At 41.3% G+C, this 24,660-nt stretch overlaps 1 protein-coding gene across 1 annotated transcript in view; it reads left to right on the forward strand.

Moving 5' to 3' along the window:
• Positions 1–1,452: 1,452 nt before the first annotated feature.
• The window catches only part of HDAC9 (histone deacetylase 9), a 480,635-nt gene continuing 457,427 nt past the window's right edge, over positions 1,453–24,660 (forward strand). The window contains exon 1 of the mRNA XM_087821194.1: positions 1,453–1,636. The gene's annotated coding sequence lies outside the window, so the exon portion shown is untranslated. The remainder of the gene's footprint in view (positions 1,637–24,660) is intronic.

The following is a 24,660-nucleotide window of genomic DNA, read 5'->3' on the forward strand; positions in this document are numbered from 1 at the left end:
ATGGTGTCCTGTGCTATCCTCTGGGTTATGCTTGTTTTCATCTGAACCCTGCCACCAACTGCGAGGCCTCGCGCAAATCTCCTTAGTCGTCTAGATGATCTCAGTTCCTTCTTCTGAAAACCAGGGCTCTGGTGCTTTCCATCCACATAATTTACGAACCTGCTATGTTTTAGCTGAAGTAGAAGAAACCATAAATGTACATGTAGAGCCACTAACTTTAATTCTTTTGAGTATACACACCATAAATATTAGCTTCTTTGCGGGCTCAAATGTTAGCATTAGACAAGTATGTTTAGAACTACACTTTTTTTTTCTTTTTTTTTAATCTTTCAGTGTTCTGCGCTTTACAAAGGATTCTACAGGTATTGGTGATGCTCGTATAGAGTAAGTTACAGAGTGGTTTTTGTTGTTGTTAAGTCAAAGTAAAAACCGTAACGACTGACGGGGACCTGCCCATGGGCTCTCAGCTCTCCTCCGCCTCGCGTGCTGAAGGCTGGTTTCCCGGCGGAGGTGCCCGCCTTTCAGCCTTAAAACGCGACAAACCGAATGCACGGTTCCAGCAGCAGTCACCATATTTCCTCGCGTTGCCCATTTGGTCCTTTATAAAAACCCAAACGTAGCATTCTCTATTAAAATTGAGGGGTTCCGTAAGCTCCAAGCACAGGGGAGCACCCTCCAGGTACCGACCCGCAGCGCTCCCCGCTCTCAAGAAGTCGCGGAGCTGTGGCCCCGCGGGCGCCGCGCGGCGCGCACCTGAGCGGCGGGCGGCACGGAGCCGGGGCGGGCTCCGCGGCGGGGCTCCTCCCGCACGGCCCTCGGCGCGGCCGCCGGCTGCCAAGGGTCCCGCAGGAGCAGCGCGCGCCGCCCGCCCGCCCTTCACCTTGCGCTTCGCGTGGGCGCGTTTCGCGGCAGAAGCCCCAAGTCGTAGGCGCCGCGTCCTTCCCCTCGCGGGAACCGCGGGTGCGGCCCCCGGCTCTCCGCCACTCCACCCCGGGCGGCACCCCGGGTGCTCCTGCCTCCCGGCGCCGCCTTCCCGGGCCTCGGCCGCGCGCCCAGGTGTCCCCAGCCCCGGCCCGCGCCTCCGGGGCCTGCGGGCGTGCAGCGCCTGGGCCCGCGCTCCCGCCGCGGGTCCTGCCTCGCTTCCCACCGGCCCCGCCCAGCCTCCGCCGCGCCGGGGCTCTGGGCCCGGCCTCCGCGTCTCCCTCCCACCTCCGCCCCCCACCCTCCTCCCGGAGAGTTGCTATTTTTAGCAAATCCTCCGCGCGCCGCCACCGGCTCAGTTCGCAGCTCACAGTTCGCAGCCGCGCGCTGCCGCCCTCCCGAGCTCCAACCCCGGCGCGGCGATCGCGGCCGCGGCGCGTCCCGCACCCGGCACGGCGCGCGCCGACCCGGCCCCCGCTCCCGCTCCCGCTCCCGCCGCGCTCGCCCGCGTCCCCTCCTCCGGCGCCTGTCGTGGCCGCCGAGTCCCTGCTGGCGGAGCAGCGACGGTCCCCGAGTCAACTTTCGGTCCCCCCTTGGCTTCTGCCTCGCCATTCTCTTCTCCTCGAAAGATGGCTGTTTGGAGAAGGGGGAGAAGTTAGGGGTCGCCAGCGCGGGGCGAAGGAGGGCGCGACAGCCTCAGAAGGAGCGGGCGGAGGTGAGTGGCACCACAGCCCGGTCCCCGACTCGCGCTAGGGGGAAGCCCTGGGAATTGGGGGTCCAAGCGTCCTCCGGTGGCGCTGCTGAATTCCCTGCGCGGGTTCCCCCAGGTTACCAGCATCCCGGTCGGGACGCCGCCGCCGCTTGCCCGCAGCCCAGAGGTGGGGGGTTTAGGGGAACCTTCATCCGAAGTTCGGAGCCAGGTGATCTTTTGGTGTAGACCCTGACGTGCGCTAGGCAAGCCTAGGCGAGGGGTCGGTTGCGTGACCCCTTCCCCGCCCCCCGACAACCCCACCCTGGCCCCGGGTTTAAGCTGGAGCCGAGTTATGAATGGAAAGTTGTACTGCCAACGTGTTGCTCGAGGGGAGCGATGCTGAGTGGGGGTACCTTGCGTGTTTCGTGGGGGACTTCAGTTCCAAGTCTGTGCATCAGAATACTGTACTGGGTTTGAAGAAAAGTTCTGGAGCCTGGGGGATGGGAGGCAAAGCAGTTCCTTGGCTCGTGGAAGGAGAGTGATGCATTGTAGCTTATTCATGCGAACTGGCGAATTAAAGGCCACCCGAGACTGTCACAGTAGGGACTCCGGGGAGGGAGGACGGGGGCGTTTCCCCGAGCGCCCGGCGGGCAGCGTTTGTTTGGCTCCGAAGCCTTCGCCCCCGGCGCGCAGGGAGAGGGGCCGGCGTCGGAGGCCCGCGCGCCCGCGGTGAGAGCGAGCGGAACCCCGCTGCGCCCCGGCTCCGGGCGCGGGTGCTGGGGAGAGGTGGCCTGCGGCGGGGAGCTGAGGACGCGGTGCGGGTGAGACGGAATTGGAAATTCTCCAGTGAGCCTGCTATGCTCTAATTTCAGGAAGATTGGTCGCGTTTGTTTTCCCTGCCAGGGAGGCGTGCGTAATCTCCTAAAAGGAACTTTACATTAGGTAACTGTGACCTTTGAAATCGGCGAGAAATCGACGTATATCCCGTTGTACGTGTATATATATATTGTGTGTGTGTGTATACAAAATGTGGGAGTGGCCTAAGAAAGGCTTAAAAAGTTTGACTTCAACTGGAAAAGAAAGTGAAGAGTTAATTTTTTTTCCCCCCTCCCCGAAGGGTATAACAATGCTTATACAAAACACTCCTGGCGTGCTGAGATTTCTCATAAAGGGTAAGATTTAGGAATTGCAGGTATTTAGAGTACAACCAGTGTTTTCAAATCTTGCAAGCGTTATTGAAATCTAGAAAAGGGGAGTAAGTGTATAGAGAAGCTATATTAAAGAAAATTATTTCAAATTATTTGGAAAGAAAATCATTTGACGTTTGGAAAGGTCTGGATGTTATTTTCTGATGCTTTAGAAATTGTTTTAATCCTGTAATTAATAACAGCGCAGAATAAGTTGCAGTTAGTAAGTGAGGACAATTAAAATACCACGTTTGGAAAGGATATCTTTTGAACTCTCTTTGGTACTTTGGATGTTTATTATGGAAATTATTGTGACTGAAAACCTGCTGTTTGATATATTTGCTATTTACCACAGATAATTAGTCCTTTCTGTCTAAACCTCTGTTCCAGTTTGGACCAATTTAATTACCCAAACACCAAATCACTGGAAATCGTGCCTTCTGGAAAGCATTTGCATTCAAAATGCTTAATAGGGATATTGTGTTTCCAAAAGGACAAATAATTTAGTTGTAAAACTTTCTTGTAATTTCATCCATTTTGTTTGAACGAGACAACCCGCAGGGAGAGAAGCAGTTTCTTGGAGTATGTTATGTCCTTTTCTGTGTGGCAGAAAGCGAATGTTTTTGTGTGTGCTTCAGTCACAAACAGGTGCACGTAGTGTGGAAATCCCGAGTCTGGCCTTTGGTGTGAGGCTGCCAGCTGGAGGGAGAGATGCTTTCCCAGCTCTCCTCCTGAACTGATCACCTTCACTGCAGAATGAGCACCATTAGATGCGCATAAGACTGTGCCCAGGGAAGGGACGAGTTTTAAGTGAAGTGCCAGTTAATGGTTGGGAGGGAAGGTTTATTTGATTTGGGTCTCTTTCTCTCTTTCTTTCTCTCTCTGTCTCTCTGTCTCTCTGTCTCTCTCTCTCTCTCTCCTTTCTTTAGTCTTCCTGTTTCCTTCCCTCTGCAATTAAGCCTACTGGGCCCGCCTCTAACCAATTGATCCTATTGGCTAGAGAGCGTTTGTCATATTAAATTACCATCTGCTGTAAAAATAACGATGGCCCTCCTGAAATTAAAAAGGTAATTTTATACATTGTCACAGACTTTTATGATTGTTTTGTTAGCATTATTCTGCCTATTATGCCCAGTATTATCGTAGACAATATCGCTTTATGAAGTTATTACCACTATATATCTGTAATTACTTAATAAGTTACTTAATATATGTACATATATATATATTTGGGGTATATTTGGAACATACTTGGGTTTAAGGAGTTTTTGGTTTTTTTTTTTAATTGATTTTAGGGAGAAGAGAGAGAGAGTGAGAAACATCAATGTGAGAGAGAAGCATCGATTGGTTGCCTCCCAATGTCATCCTGATTGGGGATTGAACTAGAAACCTGGGTATGTGCTCTGACTGGGAATTGAACCTACGACCCTTTGGTGCATGGGATGACATTCCAACCATCTGAGGCACACTGGCCGGGGCTGGGTTTAAGGACTTTTAAATCATAAAGCCAACTGACCGTATAACTTGTTTAATTAACTAGTTTAGGTGATATACATAATTCAGATTTGTATTAATATATCTGCATCTAAGGATGTTTTATGGTTATAGTGCTGTCATTTCTTTTTATTAGAATTACCTGTATTTTGAATTTGTTTAAATATTGCAACGTATCATGCTATAATTTATACTCATTTTGTGGGGAAGGTGTAGGTTATTCTTAAATAGAGATATGGAGAAATAGCTAATAAGAAGAGTCATTTGAGAAACATATGGACATCATAAAATCCTTCTGTATGTAGCATCTGTAGCTTCTCATTAGTGAAATATTGTAGTTATGGACATTTTTTATTATTACATCCAAATGGGGCTTTTAATTTTTGCTTCAATGGATTGGTTTGTTTTAAAATGTAATTTATATTAATGTTTAAGTTGTCAGGGGCTTTTATTGTTTGAAGCCCTTCCCTTTCAACAAGAATATCATACTTAATTTTTATTGCACACATCCTCTAATACATACACTTGTTTCCTAGCTTGTTATTGTAACTCTTACCTTTCATTTGAGAGACAGATAGGAAGACATATTGTTCTCATTTTCTGAAGGAGGCAGCAGGTACACTGATACATCCAAGGTCACACACTAGAGAATCAGTGTGAAGCTGAGGATAACATCTATGTTTCCCATATCCTAGTCACAGCAGCAAGCTGCTCCGGTGGCTGTATTATGACATCTTCATAAATTTATACATTCCTAAGTCTTTAGAGTGCTTAACTTTGTAGATCTGCAGGTCAGCTTTTATACCAGTAAATATAGTCATAAGGGAATGAGCCTTTACTGTTGCCTGCTGATTGAGAGCTGTGACTCCTATAGCTAGTGCCAAAGCAAACATGCACACCTCTGCGGGGTACCCATTCTTGCACATCTCTCTGCCTGCACTGGCCCCACTATCAACTGCATACTGCCCTTTTATTGGCCAAAACTGATTTGAAGTTTATTAGCGCAGTTATCAAGCTTGAGGGTCATCAGGCTCACTGGTGAGAGAACTCAGAACATGACTTTTGAGAAGAGAGAGTATTGACCGGACAGTAATGGACCGCCCACTCTGGGACAAGCCAATATTGATTAGGGATCCTGTTGTTCTGGGTCAGGACACCTACCTTCTTTTATTAGCTCTGCTTCTTCGGCCAAACTTATAGAAATCAAAGTGAACAGAGGGTTCATGTGATTATCTAGTCATTTATGGCCATGTAGACCTGGTGTCTTGATAAATCAGAGTTTAAAAAAAGGAAAGAAAAGAAAAAGGAGAGCAATTTGTTCTTTTCTAGAGGAGATACTCTTAGGACTGCTTCTTCAACTTCCCAAATCCCTTCTCCTTCAGTTCTTTACAGAATCTTTCAGAGCAATTGCCCAAATGAATTGTAACAGCCAAGGTATATAGTCTTCTGAGATTGTATTGTTAGATTCAAAAGTGGAATATATTATCCAGGATGCAGAAGAAAGCATTGTAATTCCATAGAAATATATAATCTTATGCAAGCTCACATGTATTTTATGAAAATACTTTCAGCACTTTTGAATAAGCAGCTGATACCAGGAGCTCTCTATTTCTTTTACTGCTCTTTTCCCTAAATGTATGGTTCATAGGTGTGCATACAAATCATTTTAAATGTGAAATACTGAAAAAAGTGACTATTCCAATGTGGCTTGCTATTTACTATAATTAATTCTGTCTAGAGCCCCAAGGAGAGGAAGTCTCCCATTCTGTATATTCTTTGCAGCACCAGAGAGAGTATAGCAGGCTGCTAGTGAGGCTGAGAAGAGTTGAAGTTGCTGGAAATGCTACTTTCTCCCTATTTCCATAGCAGGAGAAGGGTGTGGTGGCCTAGTCTAGCCTGAATGGAACAGGCATGAGTGGAATTAGAACTGTATTAGAAGATACTGACTCTATTTGTTTTCTGTTGTTTGGTAACACATGATCACAGACTGAGCAGCTTGAAACAACACATGTTTTTTATCTCAGTTTCATTGCTCAGAAGTCCATATGTGGCTCACCTGGGTCCTTTGCTTAGAGATTTCACCTGATGTTGGTTAGTGCTTCTGTCTTTTCAGAGACTTAACTGGGGAGAGACCTTCTAAGCTTCCTTAGATTGTCGGGAGAATTCATCTCCTTGTGGATGTAGGACTGAGGTTTCCATTTTCCTCCTGGCTGTCAATCAGAGACCGATCACAGTTTTTAGAGACTGCTTGCTGTTCTTTATCATGTGACCCCCTCATGGGCACTCGTACAACATTTCACCTTACTTTTCAAAGCCAGCAAGGAAGAATATCTTTTTTAGTATAAGACAGTCATCACTCTTCCATTCAGACTAGACTAGTCCACATCTGTCTCCTTCTTCTGTAACATACAGGAGTGATACGACATCACCTTTGTCATACAACATAATCTAATCAAGGAAGTAACATCTATCGCCTCTGCCGTAGTCTGTTGGTTAGAAGCAAGTCACATATTCTACCCAAATTTAAGAGGAGGGGACAATGCAAGGGCATGACTCAGTGGAGGTCACCTCCACAGCATTGACTAGCTCATAGAATCTCTTAAATAGTCAGCAGACGTGGCTTAGAAACCACTCATGGGAAAAAAATGCCCTGGATCACTCTGAAGAACCAATTTTGTGAGGTAGTGTTGCCGTCACTGTTGGCACACCAGCCTCTATAGTGGAAGGTGGGCTCTGCACCATAAGACGGAGGATTCTCCATATAATTATATGGGGTTCAGTTGCTCTCGGCCAAAAAGAATGACAAATGTCCGCTGCTGAAGGAAAGGGGAAAAAATGTGAGCAAATGATTAATGAAAGGTTGATGTTTTTGACCAGGAAAGGCATGATGACCATTTAGAGGTGCGATTGGAGAGTAGCTGGAGTCATGCAGCTCCTTAGAAAGAAAACTCTGTAGGATTTGGGAGAATGGTGGTAGTGGGGCCCTATTTAGGCATAGTGGTGGTGAGAAAGGAGTAGAAGCATTTTAAAAGATGAATCACTAGCACATGTTAGTCTAGGATTAGGCTTCATTAGTGCCCTAATGTATTCCATATGCAAATAATTTTTAAGGGACTGGTGCCACCAATCCTCGCAGGGAACCAGCACTGCAATTTGGAGGCCTGCAGTGTGGCCTGCCCTTATTTTACAAGAGGAGCAGAGCCGGAGGCCACCACAGATCCACTGTACGTCTGTGGTCCAGTGACAATGGGGTGTTGTGTAGGGACATGTGGGGGTCTATTGAGCATAGCCTGTTGCTCTAAGTACTTTGCAGGAATGATTTTATCTAATCTGTATCTCATCTTCGGCAACTGAGTGCAAATTTCCTAGTTCTGCCTCCCCTCTTCCGCCCCCCCCCCCCCCCCCCCCCCCCCCGGGAATGGAGATTTTGAAAGGCAAAATCACTTGCTAAGGGTCATTCAGCTAGGATAGGAAATCTAGGTCTGACTTCAAAGTCCTTAGTCTTGTAGTACACATCCCACGCTCACGAGCAGTCAGTGAAGTTTCCAGGGGAAGAGCTTTTATTTTTTTCCTATTGAAGAGAAAGGCAGCACTATAATTGCTCTTGGATTCCTTCATTCATCATGAGAACTGGATGCTGAAAGATGAGAGTTAAAGAGGGGACAGAGAACGTGTGCTGCACCGTGCCTTCTTTTATTTTCCCGGCAGCAAGTAGAGATTATAGGTCTCTTCCAGCTAAACATAAGACCGTGGAGTGCGGTGCATTTTTATTTCTACGTATCACCTTGGGCACAATCAGAAGCGCTGTGTCTCCTTTCTCTCCTATATGCAGATTTCCACTATTAAATTCAATCAGGAAACATTATGAATTCTCAGTGCCTCTTTGGCCACGGGGTTCTTTCTATAGGTTTTTCAGTTTTTGATCTACTTGAAAAGTCTATTCAGACATTCCTCTTTTTTTATTTCTTCTATTACTTGGTCCCCCTTTCTAGTCGGTGGTGCCCCTGTATTCTATTCATAGGTATGCTACTTTTTTTCTCCTCTGTTTTATGTACTTAAATCTCTTCTCTAAATGGATCTAGTTCCATTGATCCGAATTGTTGGCCCAGATCCCTTTGCTGCTCTACTGGAACATACAAGCTCAGTGTGGACTCATCTGAATTCTGTGAACTTTACTGAGTTGTACCTCTCAGCATGGTTGAGGAAGACTTAGATTTCCCTGAGTATTTAAGTCAAAATGTAAACATTTAAAATAGAATACTCCAAAGCAGTGCCCGGATTGGATTGTGTTAGGTCACAATCCAGAGCAAGCTATAACTCAAGAATTCTTAGAATAAACATGTTTCTTCATACAAGTTTTAGATTTTCTTTTTTAAAAATATACCTTTATTGATTTCAGAGAGAGGAAAGGAGAGGGAGAGAGAGAGACAGAAACATCAATGATGAGAGAGTCATTGATCGGCTGCAGCCTGCAACCCGGGCATGTGCCCTGACCGGGAATCGAACCCTGATCGCCTGGATCCTAGGTCGATGCTTAACCGCTGAGCCACGCCCGGCTGGGCAAGTTTTAGATTTTCTAGTTTATCTTAGACCAGATTTGGCTCTAAAAGCCCAGTGTCCTTAGCGTGGCACCCAGATTCTCTTATAGACTGAACCTCGTCTGTCTTTATTAACTTTACATTTTTTAACTCTTGCTATTCCCTGCCTTATGGCTTTAAGGATTTTAAGCCCTAAGCTTGGAGCTAGCAAATGGCTTAGATTTTAGGTAATAGAAACAGCCAGCCTGAGAGAGTCACTATGTAAAAAAAAAGTCAAGATATGTATGCATGTGCATGTATGTGTGTATATTTGGCAGGTAGGGAACAAAGGAAAACAGCATTTCAGTTTTTCATTTCCTACATGTAGTCATTCTTGATGCCATTCTACCACTGATTTTTTCTGGGATTGTGTTATGTAAGCAATGAATTATCCCCAAATTGAGTTTCTGCTCCTTGTAATTGAGAGTACATACTAAGTAGCACAGATTCCTTTCAGCCTAGCATTCTCAGTACACTTTCTCGACCTGCTCCTTCAGAACTGTTGCTGGCCTTCTCTTAGCCAAAATCAGGCTTTTGCTCCTCTGGGGTTTTCTTTGGGAAGTGTGCTCATTAGGAGTCTGTACCTTCTCTGCTCTCGTTTTCCTCTAGGCCCAACTTATGTTCCTCCTCCTCTGTGATGTTCCTCCGATTTCTGTACCTGACCATCATCTGACTCTTCTCTGAATTCCCACAGCAATTTAGGACTTTGGCAGTGGTTCACACAAGCTTACAAGTTGAAGTTTAGTATTAATGCAGAAATTCTTAATAAAAAAGGCTGCTGCCCTGGCCAGTTAGAGCGTCGGCCCGTGGACTGAAGGGTCCTGGGTTCAATTCCGGCCAAGGACACGTACCTCAGTTGCAGGCGCCTTCCCTGGTCCCAGTTGGGGTGCATGCAGGAGGCAACCAATTGATGTCTCTCTCACATTGATGTTTCTCTCTCTCTCTCTCTCCCCCTCTCCCTTGTACTCTCTCTGAAAAGCAATGGAAAAAATTTCCTCAGGTGAGGATTAAAAGGAAAAAAAAAGCTGCTGTATGATGATAGTCTTTAAAGGAATTTTTATTTTATTGCCCAGAACACCTTTATATTTTTGAAATATAAGTAGTATATTTAATATACGGAATGATTTGTATATGTATCTGTGGTTCTTTTCAATTCCTCTGTGATACAGTACAGAGCCATGGACTCCCATGCCTAGATGGAAAGGAAGGGAGAGAAGGTTTTGCCTCCTAATGAGCACCCTCTGCAAATAAAACACCCTAGGAAGAGTGGTCTGATTTTAGCTAAGACAACTGCTCTATACAGCGTGAACCTAAGTTATTCTTATTTTACATTTTACTTAAGTATGTAGGAACATAAAATAAATACAGATGGTTTCACTTGTAGATTTCACAAATTATAAAATCAAAACCAATGAACAAACACTAAATGGGAACAACAGAACTGATGAAATCAAAAGATTGAATTATGTGGCAAACGATATTCTACTGCCGACCTTACATCACCAGTGTAGGGTTTAACAGTATAAAGATGTAACTTCAGATCCTGTTCTTATTTAATCTGTTTGTATGTTTCATATTAATAGAAATGCAGAAAATATCCTTTTAAAAAGTCGATTAAAAGGAAACAGTATTAACTTCAAGTTCGTGTTTGCTGGTTCAGGTTAATTAGACTTCATACGTGACCAAAACTCTACCAGTAAATTACCTCCAAATGTCAGTTTTAGTGAGATGTCACCTGAGAACTCTGTAACACCTTTCTGCTCTCTTAAAGATGTGATTAGCATTGTAAAGTTATTGAATTCTGAATAAAATTTTTTAGCCATATCCAAAGATTGTAGGAATGGAGAACAGATTGTGTAGAAACCACACAGAGATAGGATGCATGCATCATCTCCCTGTGATGATGATTTTAACCGTAGAGCACAGGTGCCTTTGGATGCCTGTGCTACCATGTGTTCTATGACGACTCAATTCATCTTCACCTTTTTTCTAATTAGCGTATGTTTAGCGAATTGCGTGTTATTTGGCCTTCCCCTAGTACATGATTGAGAACATCTACAGCAAATACCAAAGTGAAAATTTGGTGGCCATGTTTAGTTTTAAGATGATTATTCAGAAATTAATTAGAATATATATATATATAATTATCATCTCAGTGCAAACCCAAAGTGGAAAAATGTCCACATCAAACTCCTGAATCTCAGTTTGAAGTACATAGTCCCAAATATTAGTTGCTTCTTAAAGCATTTTACATTTAACTGTGTAATATGTCGTTAACTAGGTTGTGAGCCCTTTGAAGGCTGAGAGCACTTGCTTACTGTTTTATGTTTTCTTCCACAGCAGTAAGTGCATTTCAGATAGTTGCTGCCCAACAAGCGTTTGCTGGTTGACCAACTATTTATATGTCATTATTTCCTTACTGCACCCTGAGCACCTTGAGGACAGAGACTGTTTTGTTTTCGTCTGTGGACTCCAAATGCCTAGCACAGCAACTCTTACATGAGAAACACTCAATATATGTTTTGAAAGAGAAAATGGATAAATTATGAGCTTTGTGTGTTTGTGTGTGCATGGGTGCGTGTGTCTTCTTTTCAATTTCATCTTCCATATACAAGACACTTCCAACAATTGTAAAGATCAGTGCTATCCAATGGAGTTTTCTGACCAAATGGAAATGTTCTATATCTGTGTTCTCCAGGACCATAGTCACTAGCCACATGTGACCTTTGACCATGGGTAGTGTAGTCAGGCCAAGAGCCTGAATTAAATTTTAATTATAAAATAGTGTCATGTGGCTAGTAGGCAGCCCGCATCCAGATATAATGCCTCTCTTCTCAAACTTTACATCTCCAACCCTACTGCATCTTTTGGTTGTAATTGGATGCTGTTACTGGCTATTGCTCTTGGATGGTTAAAGTGAGTGATGTCATTTATGCACAGAGCAATGTATTCCATCAAATTGGTTTCATCTCCCAAGTGACCGACGCTGCACGCCATGTCTTCACTCATCCACCATCTGAGTTTTTTAATCATTTCTTTATATTCTTGTTGCCTAACACTGACTGCTTTACCCAGTTAAGGTTTACATACAGTTTTTTAAAAAACAGCCCAGGTTTCCTTATGTTTCTTATTCTTATTGTTTTAATCTTATCCTTTCCTAATAAGACATGTAAACTTGGGTCATCTGTGTGGTCATTGTCCTTATTCCCTTCATTGTCATCACCGCCATCCTATAACATAGTGTTTATGCTCTGCTAGTCTGTATTTGACGCACTAACGTCTGCTGATACTGGGGACCGATTTCAGATTTACTCTATTCTTAAAAATGCCTCTGAATGTTCCTTCTCTTTGATTCATTTCTTTGCTTTTCTTGTTCCTTTACTCTTTCTGGTATAGGAGACGAATGAAGAAGACTCATATGCGTTTACATACATAATAACCTAATCCTTATATAAGATGTAACCCCACCCAAACAAGTGTCACACAGCTGGTGTCAAAATGCGTAATAAAATCAATACAACAGGATTTTCTTTTTAGAAAGGTAAGAATTGCTTCCTGTCAGTGGCCAAGCCTTGCAACCTGTGGCACTTCTAGAGCGAGACTGTGATTGACATCCATCCTACATTTAATGAGTCCCCGTATTGGGTGTATTCACATATATTGTCTCATTTCCTTCAAGAACGCTGAATCTAGTAATATGTGACGGTTATAGAGACTAAATATTCAAATAAAGTGAAATAAACTCTTCTGACAGGCAGAAACACTTCGGCATATTTCCACTCACTCTGTACTCTGGAGATTTAATAGTTGTCTTCAACGGCAGGATTTGAAAGCACACGCTTCAGCATGGTGACTTGCCTTTTGTTCATTCTTTTAGCCTAGTGCAGTAGTTCCCAAACTTGAGCATGCATCTGAATTTCTCTGCAGGGCTATACACACAAAAGACCGTAAACGACTTTATGGCTGATTTAACTCCTTTCCCAAGGCAGTTTTGTCTAGACTAGGTTTTCATCTTGGAACCTACTTTTCCCTCACTACCCCAAAGATGCACCTCCTCTGTATTTCCTTATTTCTACTTTAATTCCAGCATGGGACTACTCATTGAGAGCATCTGTAGATATGCTTTTTAATAGATTTCACAAAATAGGAGAAAAACTCAGTAGCAATATATAGAATTTTGCACTCATTACTAACCAGCTGTGCTTTGGTCTCATGATTCATTTCATCTGCCTCTTAATGGTGAGAGGCTTCGTTAACTTCCTTTAACCTTCCCAAGAACCATTCCCTACAAGTCCTTAATGACGTTTATTATTTATTATGTTCATTTCAGGCAGGTTTGGGGAGCAAAGAAGGGAACTTTCTTTTGTGACTCATGCTATAAATATATTTTTAAATCTCCTACTTATCTGTTTGGCCCCATTTTTAAAAGTTACCTACATTAAATAAATATTTGATGAGTTAGCATTGTATTGAAACAATAGTTGTTTGCTTTTATTTATAAAGTTCAGCAAAAGCCATTGCCACACCTTGTGAGCTAACTTGTTTACTAATAAGAACACCCTTTTGGAGTCACTTACTACTTTTTCTCTATGAAAACAAATTTAATAAATTCAGCTTGTTATATTTTTGAAAGTATAATGCTAAGACTACTCAAGCCAAATGGGAAAGTGTAGGCCAAATGGAATGGGATTTCAGAATAATAGCTACAGTTTTAATTCCCTTAGAATAGCAAATCTGAAATGTTCTTGTGTGAATTTATAATTTTTAAGCAACTATTGAAACTACATTAAAATTTATTTCATATCCTCTTCTGTTTTTCTTACATATCTTATAATCCCCACATTATATTATTATTTTTGCATGAACAGCAAATTATCTTTTGGAGAGCTATTTATAATAAAAACAAATATTTTATATTTACAGTAGTCCCCCGTTATCTGTGGGGCTACATTCCAAGACCCATAGTGGATACTTGAAACTACAGATGGTACCCAACCTTACATACACTATGTTTTCCTGTACATACATACATATCATAAAGTTTAATTTCTGAGTTAAGCACAGTAAGAGATTAACAACAGTAATTAATAATAAAGTAGAATTATTGTAACAGTACACTATAAAAAAGTTATGTGAATATTGTCTCTCTTAAAATATCTTTGTACTGTACTCTTCTTATGATGATGTGAGATGGTAAAGTATTTGATTGCATCAAGAACTTTCACCTTTTCATTTAAAGCAGTGATTTTCAACCAGTGTGCCACACTGGTGTGCCGCAAAAAGTTTTAAAACATCCAGTACCTGACTATTTAGTCAGGGGCACTGACCTCTTTTCCTTTAGATTGCCAAATTAAAAAAAAAAAATGACAACAGCCAACAGAACAATAGCCATCCATTGTTAATCAAAAGTATAACTTTTTTTGGTCAAATCTGCAAAAAATATATTTTTTGGCATGCTGCAATTTTAGTAATTAGTTTATGTGTGCCATGAGATAAAAAGGTTGAAAATTGATGATTTAAAGGAAGTACTTTGTGGCTTTTCTTTGTCAGATCTGAATTGTCAACATCACTACTCTTGAGCTTTGGGGTCATTATTAAATAAAATAAGGGTTACTTGAACACAAGCACTGTGATACTTTGACAGTCCAAATGATGACCAAGATGACTGCTAAGTGGCTAATGGGTGGGTACTATATATAGTGTAGATACACTGGAGAAAAGGATGATCCATGTCCCAGGCTGGAAGGAACTGGACAGATCAAGATTTTTATCACACTATTCAGAACAGCCCGCAATTTAAAACTTATGAATTGTTTATGTCTGGAATTTTTCATTTAATATTTTTGGACTATGATGGGTAACTGAAACCTTGGAAGGTGAAACCGTGGATAAGGGGAGTCATACTGTAGTCATGTAGTTCGCATTTTCAGTGCTTTTCATTTTTCATTGTCTCTCATACCATTTCCACCTGGTATCATCTTTCTTCTGCCCGAAGCACTTCCTTTAACATTTCTTGTAGCATAGGCTTGCTGATGTTGAACCTTTTCAGCTTTTGTATGATTGAAAACATCTTTATTTTACCTTCATTTTATAAGATTTTTGCTGGGTATGGGATTCTAGATTGACAGGTGGTTTTTTTTTTAATACTTTAAAGGTTGTTGCTTGACTGTTTTCTCACTTGCATTGTCTTTTTATGAGAAATCTGTCATTTTAATTTTTGTTCCTCTTTATATATAAAATATTCTTAAAGATACTCCCTTTACCACTGGTTTTGAAGGATTTGATTATGATATATCTTGGTATAGTGATCTTCATGTTTCTTGTGCTTTGGGTTTACTGAGTTTCTTGGACCTGTGGGTTTATAATTTCCATTAAATTTGAAAAAATTTAGTCATTATTCAAGTTATTTTGCTTTTCCTCCTTCCCCTCCTCTCTTTCATGATCTTCAACACGTATATATTAGAATCACTGATGCTCTGGTTATTTGTTTTTATTCTTTTTTTCTCTGTGTGTTTCATTTTACATAGTTTCTATTGTTGTGTCAAGTTCACTACCAGTAATCATGTTGAGTGTGTTTTTCATCTGATACATTATAGTTTTCATATTTTGTAGTTCAGTTTGGGTGTTTTAAAATTTTCCATGTCTCTATTGAACTGTTTTGAATATACAGAATAGATTGATAATAACTGTTTTAGTGACCTTGTCTGCAAATTCTAACATCTATTTAAGTTCTTAGTCAATTTTGTTTGTTTGATTTTTCCTTGTTATGGTTTATATTTTTCTACTTGTTTGTGTGCCTGGTAATTCTTAATGGATCCCAGACACTGTGAATTTTACATTGAAGGGTATTGGATATTTTTATATCCCTATAAATCTTTTTGATCATTTTTTATGGGATGTAGTCAGATACTTGGAAACAGTTTCATCCTTTCAGATCTCATTTTTAAGATTAGTTGTGAGTACTATACCCCAAACTCCATGAATTATAAGCTTTCCAGTTTGGCTGGTGGGAACAGGCACAGTTCTCAGCCCTGAGTGAGTGCCAGGTACTGTTCCCTCTAATTCTTTCAGGTGTTTCCTTCCCTGGCCATTGGTTGTTTCCTCACATATATGTGCTGAGCCATACTCTGCTGAATACCTGAGGAGTGTTTATAGATCTCTGGAGACCTTTCTTGATCAGCCCTCCTCCCTCCAGTATTCTGTCCTGAGATTCTAGCTGTTCTAATCTCCCTGGATTTTCAGATACATCTCTGCAATTCAGGGATGGTGCTGGGCACTGCCTCGGTTTTGTTTCCGAGGGCTATGGTCTGGAAACTGGGACAGTTATGTCATCAGTTTCCCATTTCTCAAGAATCACTGCCTGGTGTCCAGTGTCTTGAAAATTATTGTTTCATATATTTTGTATAGCACTTTTATTTTTTCAGGCAGGAGGGCAGTTCCCTTCCCTTTTATTTTATCTTGATTGGATGTGGGCGCTCTTCATTCATTTTTCTCTTCCATGAAAATCTTGTTGGTCAAGATAATTTTGGAAACTATTTACATATTTAATACTCAATATAATGCAGTTCATTGTGATATTCTTTCTATTTTTCAATAGTTTTCAAACTTTCTATAGTGAATACTTTGCACCGTAAACATGTTTTCAAAAATTAAGTTTTAGTTATACTCAGACATGTCCTATACTGTGCTTGATGATTTTAACCCTAGCAATTCAAAACCATTTTAAGGCAAGCCAGTCATAAATCAAGGAGTTAAATTGGTTAAACACAATAATTTACATGCTTTTAAGTGGATAAAAAAATGCTACTGTAGTGAAGCACTATGTTCCTATTAGCTTGTTTTGGTTTTTTTTTTACAAGGATTGAAGCCAAGTAGCTTTGAAATAATATACTTTTGTATTTGTAGGTATAAATGGTCATAAAACAGCTGTTAAATTACTGTCTTTTTAAAAAATATATTTTTATTGATTTCAGAGAGAGGAAGGGAGAGAGAGAGAGGGAGAGAGAAACATCAGTGATGAGAGTCATTGATCGGCTGCCTCCTGCACACCCCCGACTGGGGATCGAGCCCGAAACCTGGGCATGTGCCCTGACTGGGAATCGAACCACAATCTCCTGGATCCTAGGTAGATGCTCAACTGCTGAGCCACACCAGCGGGCAAATTACTGACTTTTAAATTGTATCACTTTTCATGGAATTCCTTTTTATATTTATTTAGGAGATTCTATAGTTCATGGGTAGATCTTTAAAATGTTCACATATCAAGCAGTAGTGAACTATTTTATTTTTAGTTTCTCTAGTATTTGAATGATAAAATATAGCACTGTGAGCTAATATGAGAATAAAGTGTCAAAATTCAGGAGCACATGTTGCTATAGTGCATATATCTTGTTGCTTCAAGAGTTTTCTGGCAGTAAGGGCACAATTGACTTAATTTAAAAGAATCCTTGAGGTGGTATAGTTCCATATGCTGTAGGAATATGTCAGTGGTTTTTTCATTTTATAATCTGAGTATTTAATGCAGTCTTTTGAAAGCTAGTTGTTAAGCGTGGCAAGAAGACTAGAGTTGCTTTAGGATTCTTAGGAAAATAATTTTGTAAGAACAAATTAAAATTAACTTTAACTTTCTTCAGCACTGTCATAAATACCAGCATGCTGAAGCCAAAATTGCAGCGATATTACATTGCCGTGTTTCCAATATTTAAGCATAAAGATTAGGCCAGATTTATATTCTCTTGTAAAATTGAACCAAAATATAAATTATTTGTAGAGTGCTAAGAACAGAATCTTAAAAAATTGAATACCACTCTGTGGTGGAGACTGCTGGTTTTCCCCCAATATCCCTTTTCTCCATCATCCTTAGATATAGAATTCCTGAAATTTCACTGGGGACAGACCCCTACAGAATACAAATGACATTTCTCAGCCTCCTTTGCAGGTAGGCATTATGCCATGTGACAAAGTTCTGGCCATAGGATGTAAGCGAAAGTGATTTGGGAAACTTCCCAATGGGGCATTCAGGACAAGGGGTGGTATGGGTTTGGTGGGATACTCTCTTAGACCTTGCTGAAGAGGCCAGCACTCTAAGGATGGTGGAGCCACAAGATGTTTTAAACAAACACTGGGGCAATGAGGATGACTTCTTGAAGTAGAGCTGCCGTAACAGCTCGGGGTTTTATGTGAGCGAGTAAGAAACTTCTATCTTGTGTAAGCCACTGTTATTTTGGGCTTCTGTCACACAGGCAAAGCTATATACACTGTTCCCACATATTTTGTTTATAAAATATGTTAGTAGTTGCTTTTTATAACTGCAAACTTGAAAGGACCAAGTGATCATGCGTCATAGATATCTAAACTTCTTCAAAGGACCTATTTTTTTGTTGTTGTTTTAATTGGACTAGTTCATGATTATCAGCTGAAGAAAACAATACAGTAATCTCATCTGGCTCTTCTCTGAGAAACTTAAAGATTTGAGACACAGAATCCTTATGCTGATTTTTGAAGAAACCGAAGTTTGAGAAAAGAGAGAAAGCTAAATTATTCAGCTTTCTACTTTACTTCCAGTCACCAAATGTTTTTTTCAATTTGCCCATATTTTGTATTTCATAGTTGTCAAATCCCAAAGTCCACTTTTAGTTCCCAGTGGGAAGTGGCTCCCTGTGCCATTTGATACTGTTTACTATTCCCCCTTGTGGAAACTGTCATCCCTGAGCCTCTAGGATGTCGCACCCTTGCAGTTTGGCCCTCTGCCCCTGCCCCAGCCCCTGCCCTCTCTCTGGTCTCCTTCACCGAATCTTCTCTAACCCTTCTCTTTTTTGTGGGTGTACTCTGATTCTTGGCTTACTGTTTCTTTTACTCTGTGTTAGGGAAATCACAAATGGACACGTTGCAGGCATGTTGTGTTGATATGGCACGGAATTTAAAGAAATATTTTATTAATTGGTAATATTAAAAAATCAGGATATTTAACATGCAATTCAGATTTCGGCTTCTCTTCATCTAGTAGAAGAGCTGATGGCACTGCACCTACATTCCCCACAGCATTAGGAGGTTGGAGCTGAGTTATTGGTGCTTCCTTTAGATTGGACATGCTCTTTTTTTCTTTGTTATAGTCCCCACCATTCTCTGTTGCTTACATCTTGTTTTATTTAGTTATTTTTATTACATGCCCGATCATTTAGACATTTAAGTTTATGATGCTCATATTCTTGGGTAATTTAAATTTTAATTGATCTTTTCTAAAAGTGATTTTCCTTTTTTCCCCCCTTTCTTTTCATTTCTGATTCCTCCTTCCCATCCCTACTACCCTAATTAGACTATTTTATTGTCTCACCTAGCTTCCTTGGGTAGAACCTTAACTTAGTTTTGTGTCTCTTATATTATCCAGATCCTCTGATTATCCTCCACATTGCTTCTGGAATAGAGATCTTTCTAAAATTAAAATTTTCATATGACTGTATCCAGCCTCAGGACTTTGAGTGGCTGCCTTTTTGATGACTTCAGGCTCCTAAGCACTGGCTTCAGTGTCAAATGGTACAACCACTTTGGAAAACAGTTGGGCAGTTCCTCAAAAAGTTAAATGTAGGGTTACTATATTACCCAGCAGTTCCACTCCTGGGTATATGCCTAAAAGAGTTGAAAATATATTTCTAGACAAAAATGTGTACATGAATATTCATAGCCATTTATAATGTCCCCAAACTGGAAACAACACAAATGTCCATCAATGGATGAATAAATACAATGTGGTCTATTCACACAGTGGAATATTACTTGGCTATAAAAAAGAGTGAAGTACTGACTCATCTACAATATGGATGAACATTGAAAACTTTATGCTAGGTAAAAGAAACCTGACTTGTAAGGGTTTTTTGTAAGGTCACATACTGTATAGTTTCCTTTATATTAAATATCCAGATAGGGGCCGAGGGAGGGAAAGTGGGGTGTGACTGCTGAAGGATATGGGTTTCTTTTCTAGGGTGATAAATATGTGCTAGAATTAGATAGGGCTGATGGTTTCACAGCTCTGTGAATATGCAAAAAGAAGCCACTGAATTGTACAGTTGAAAAGGGTGAATTATACCTCAAAAAACAAAAATCAGAAGACAAAGCAGATATGACTTTTGCTGATTTCTCCAGGCTCCTCTGCTGGTACTTCAGCCTTCCCACAACCCCTCTCTCCCTCGTGGTGGTGTGCGGATCTCCTAACTGCTCCGATTCCATGCCATTACTCAGTTACCCATTTACACGCTCCTGCCAGGAAGACCCTACCTGCTCCGCCCTCCCTGATTTTCCTTTAAGTTTTAGTTCAGGTGTCGCTCCCTCTGGAATTTCTTCTTCTACAGCAGTGCTGGCTTACTTAAGATCCAGATTAGGTAGATTCTCCAGAGCCAAGCAAGAATACTCTAAAAAATAAAAAGAGATTCACTTTGATAAGCTCATCCAAATTTTGCAATCAGAAAATCTAAAAAGAAAGTCTTTTTATTTTAGTGTAAATGGAAGTGTTCATGTTTTATAGTTTTTAATTTTAATTTATTAAATTATTATTTTTTCCCTGTCACCATTTATCCCTCATATACCCTCTTCAACCTCTACCCTTAAATCAAGTACGGTAGGCTCGTTGTGGGGAATCATATTTTAAAGCAAACATCCCGTCACAATCTTTATCCAGCTTTGCTGCCTGCGCCTCCCTCCCCCTATCCTGTGTAGGTTAGGAGAATCTTATTTGGTGACCCCAGACACCCTGGACACCCCTTATCATCCTGAATGGTAACTATCTATTGTTTTTTTCCTGTCTCCCCATCTAGATTGGGGACTTTTGGGGGACAGTGCTTGTGTGTCTTTCATTTCTCTATCTATACAAGTAAATCCTAGTAATTCTCCATAGAAAGTGTTTGGCAAATTTTGAATAAATGAATGGACATTTTCAATGACATCAAATGCATTCGTATGGGAGAAATAGCTTGCACTTGCTTTACTGAAAATCAGAGATCTGAGACTGTTTAAGAAATGCTATGTAATTTGAGATGGCTTCATTAAAATACAACCTGATCTTTCCCTCTCTTCCCCTCCCTCCACCCCTCCCTCCCTTCCTCTACACACATACCCTTTAAAAAGCTATTTTGAAAAAGAGTACAATAAAAAAATGAGAATTTTCACTTTTCTCACAACCTATGCGCCTGAGAAAGGTGTTAGATTTAAGGCCTAAAGTGGGCATTAAAATGGCACTTTCCCCAACAGATTTTTAAAGTGTTTTCTGTATTTTTCGAAACAGTCTTCCCTCTTTATGGCAGAAAAGTCATTAAGTTAAAATTCACGTACTAACATTAACTCCCAGTTTGGATCTTTTCACTATACAGTGGCAAATAGGGGCTAGTTAATGTTTTTTTCTTTGAAAAATGTGACTGTACTTAATTATTTCTAAGTCATTCCTCACTTTTTTACCTTTGGTTTTTAAAACTAGAAATTTCTTTCCTATCCTGTAGTGTCCCATTTGGATTCTCAGAGTCAGACACTGAGACAAAAAGGGTTTGAGAGCAGGTAGTTTATGTAGGAGGCAGAGAACCCATGAGTAGGACTAGGAAAGACAGACAGTAAAGGGTGTGCACTAAGCGAGCTACCGTTTTGGGCAACTGAAGCTTAATTCTTCAGGGGAAACTGTAGAAGGCACCTCTTAGAATTGTCTCCCTGAGAAGCAAAGGGGCTGGGGTATTGTACCATAGACCCATCACTGCTCGGTTGAGGGCTGCTTCCATCCTGCTGTGAGGGACCAGAGGACACCTCTGGGCAACCAAATAGAAGTGTTGGCAGTTGGAGGTCCGTGGGCCTGCTTTCGAGTAGTAATGGTCAGGGGATGTGGGAGTCAACAGTGTCCGCTGTTATATGGAGGTGGTGCACCATAACGGAAGGAGTGCTAAATGTGAAAAGTGTCAGAATTTAAGCTAGCCTTGCTCAGACATTTACCCAGCCGTCAGATAAGTACCTACTATGTGCTAAATGCTCTGCTAGGTGACGGGATAGACCTATGTGCTTATTGAGGCACTTAGCTTTTTAAAGCTCAGGTTCTTCTTTTATAAAGATAACTTATTTTCTTCCTTTCCAAGTTGAGACATAAATGACATGATATTTTCAAGAATACTTTGGAATGTTTAAATTAGTGTTTCAAATTTATTATTATGGTATTTACCCAAATTTGCCCTAAGACAGCAGTAGGAATGTGGTCAGGCCATAAACTTGTCTCTCCTCGGGGATATGTTCGCCAGTCAGAAGCTTTTTTCACTCGGGCCGCATGCCTCTGGCCTCTGCTCCATTTGTATAAGACAGAAAATTTTTAAGTTCCCTGAAAGGAAAAAGGTACCACGGGGATGGTTATTTTTAGCCAGTTGGCAGAGAAGGGATCCCAGGGAAAGTGGATTAAAAGAACCCTAGCGTAATCGGTAGGAATTAGCGGTGTGGAAACAGGAAATTGATGAAGGAACGGTGCGTTCCAGGAGGCTTTTGCTAAGTCCACGTGGCAGAGCAGGTCACAGTCCACTTGATGCCCAGGGTAGGCTTCAAGCCTGTGGGTTGGCCGGGACATGGTGACATTCTGTCTCTACTGCTAACTAGCTGTGTTGCATCTGACTGGTTACTTCAGTTTTCCTGGACTTTCTTTCCTTAGCTATAATTTTGGGAAAGTAGCACTACCTGTACTGTAGGATTGTTATAAGGATAAATGGGATGCGTTACACGAGGCAGTTAGAATACAGAAAATTCTCAGTAGCCTCATCCATAGCTGTTGGTTTCAGTGTAATTTCAGATTCCAAGTCATATTGCCCTACGATGCACCCAGCCCCGTGCCACACAAGGTTTTCCAGAGTATATGGCACACCGTCTGCGAGAAAAAGGGATTTACGAGGTTAAAAGAATGTGAGAAACCCTGTTCTGTACCATAGATGGACTTTATGGAGAGTCACATTAAGATATTAATAGCACTGAGGTGGCTGGGAAACGTGTTTGACTTCGTTTAATACCGTGTTTTAAATTTCTTTAATTGCCAGTTTCTCCCTCCGGCCCCTCAATGTAATACCTATTTGCATTGGATGCTTCTTGGGACGTGCTGACTTGAAGAGCTTCATGAGTTGGATCAAGCAAGTTACCAATACTTATTCATCCACATTAATATTGTTTATCAAAGTAATCACCTGAAGGACTTGTAAATGTCTTTCGATAATATGGTCTTTGTTCAAAAGGTTTCTCGAGATCCTCTCTTCAGGTATGCCTCTGAGCCAATGTATGAGTCAGTCCCCACATCAGTGGTTACATGACCGTTTACATATTTCATAATTCATTTGCTATACAGAATTATATCACTTGCCCTATAATTCGTTGTAGGCCTCAGATCTGTTCACAATGATGTTTTTTTGGCCTCACTTGAGGTAATTTAAAGAACATGCCCCAGACAGCTCTGAAAGTCAACTTCCAAAAATGCTTGGAGTAGTGCCATTGTCATTAAACTAAGAGGTTAACTTTCAAGGTGAATGGTTTAAGAAGGGACAGCAGCTACTTGGATGCATATTTTCCCTGCAGAACAAATAGTTCGTCATTTTATCTTCATAAAAGGAGCACTGAGTTCCTACTGTGTGCTTGTCCCTACGGTAGATATAGTTGATTTGGGGCATATGTTCATAACCTAGTGGGGGAGAAATAAATGTTCCAAAGTAATCATGGTCAAAGGGGATAAATCCAGTCGTAGAAGGATCGGAGAGTTATGAAAGAATGGAGGAGGGGTCTGCCTTGGGGGTCACAAAAAGCTTCCCAGCTGCAGGGGTACTTATGATGAGCCTTGATTGCCATGTGAGCAATAGAGAAAGGATATTCCAGGTGAGAGAAACCAGTGTAAGGGGGCTCAGAGATGTGAAAGAGGGTGAGGGAACTGCAACCACCTGAGGGCAAGTAGAGTGTAGGCTCCTCAGGAGCATGGGAGGTGATGAGGAGGTGATGAGGCCGGAAAGCCAGGTGGAGTCCTGACCACAAAGGGCTATGTAAGTGCTGAGTGGGGAGTATGGAGTTACTCCTCTAGAGCAGGAGTGGGGAACCTTTTTTGTGCCCAGGGCCATCTGGATACTTATAACATCATTGGCAGGCCATAGAAAAATTAGCTATGAAAAAAGCTCCTAGATTTATTGAATTTCAACTCTTGCCTGCAGTTGCCTTGGCAGGGCCAGACCAAATGATTTAGTGGGGATGTTCCCCACCCCTGCTCTAGATGGTGGAGCACCACTGATAAATTACTTTACAGAGATGGCCATTGTTGTAATTTTAAAAAGGTGGGTTTGGTAATACTCTGCAGGTGATTTGGAGTTATGAGAGACAGGAGGCAATTGCAGAGGAGGGATGTTCCCTGGGTACCAGGTATATAGGTAGCCATAAGACATTTGCCCATTTGAGGATGTGCGTGTGTGCGTGCGTGTGTGTTTACTTGGATGAATTTATAGCCTTAAGGAGAGGGGCCCATAGAGAGGAAGAAATTGATGTTGGGAAAAGGTGACAAAGAAGTGGGAGGAAATAAGAACGCAGACCATTGTGGGAAAGTTACCCTTGAACATGGGTAGCACCCCTATTCCTGTAAGGATGAGGAATGATAATTTGAGATGTGATAAATTTAACTGCATGTACATTAAAGTCATTTACATCAGCGAACTGTCATTTAAGAAATGGGCAGGGTGAATTCCAGAAAATAAATCAAGAAAGATATCTGTTAATTGATGAATAAATTAGACAATAAGAGGTTAATGCCGTGATTAACCAG

Source organism: Miniopterus natalensis, chromosome 10, assembly GCF_054644295.1.
Source record: "Miniopterus natalensis isolate mMinNat1 chromosome 10, mMinNat1.hap1, whole genome shotgun sequence".
NCBI classification, from domain to species: domain Eukaryota; kingdom Metazoa; phylum Chordata; class Mammalia; order Chiroptera; family Miniopteridae; genus Miniopterus; species Miniopterus natalensis.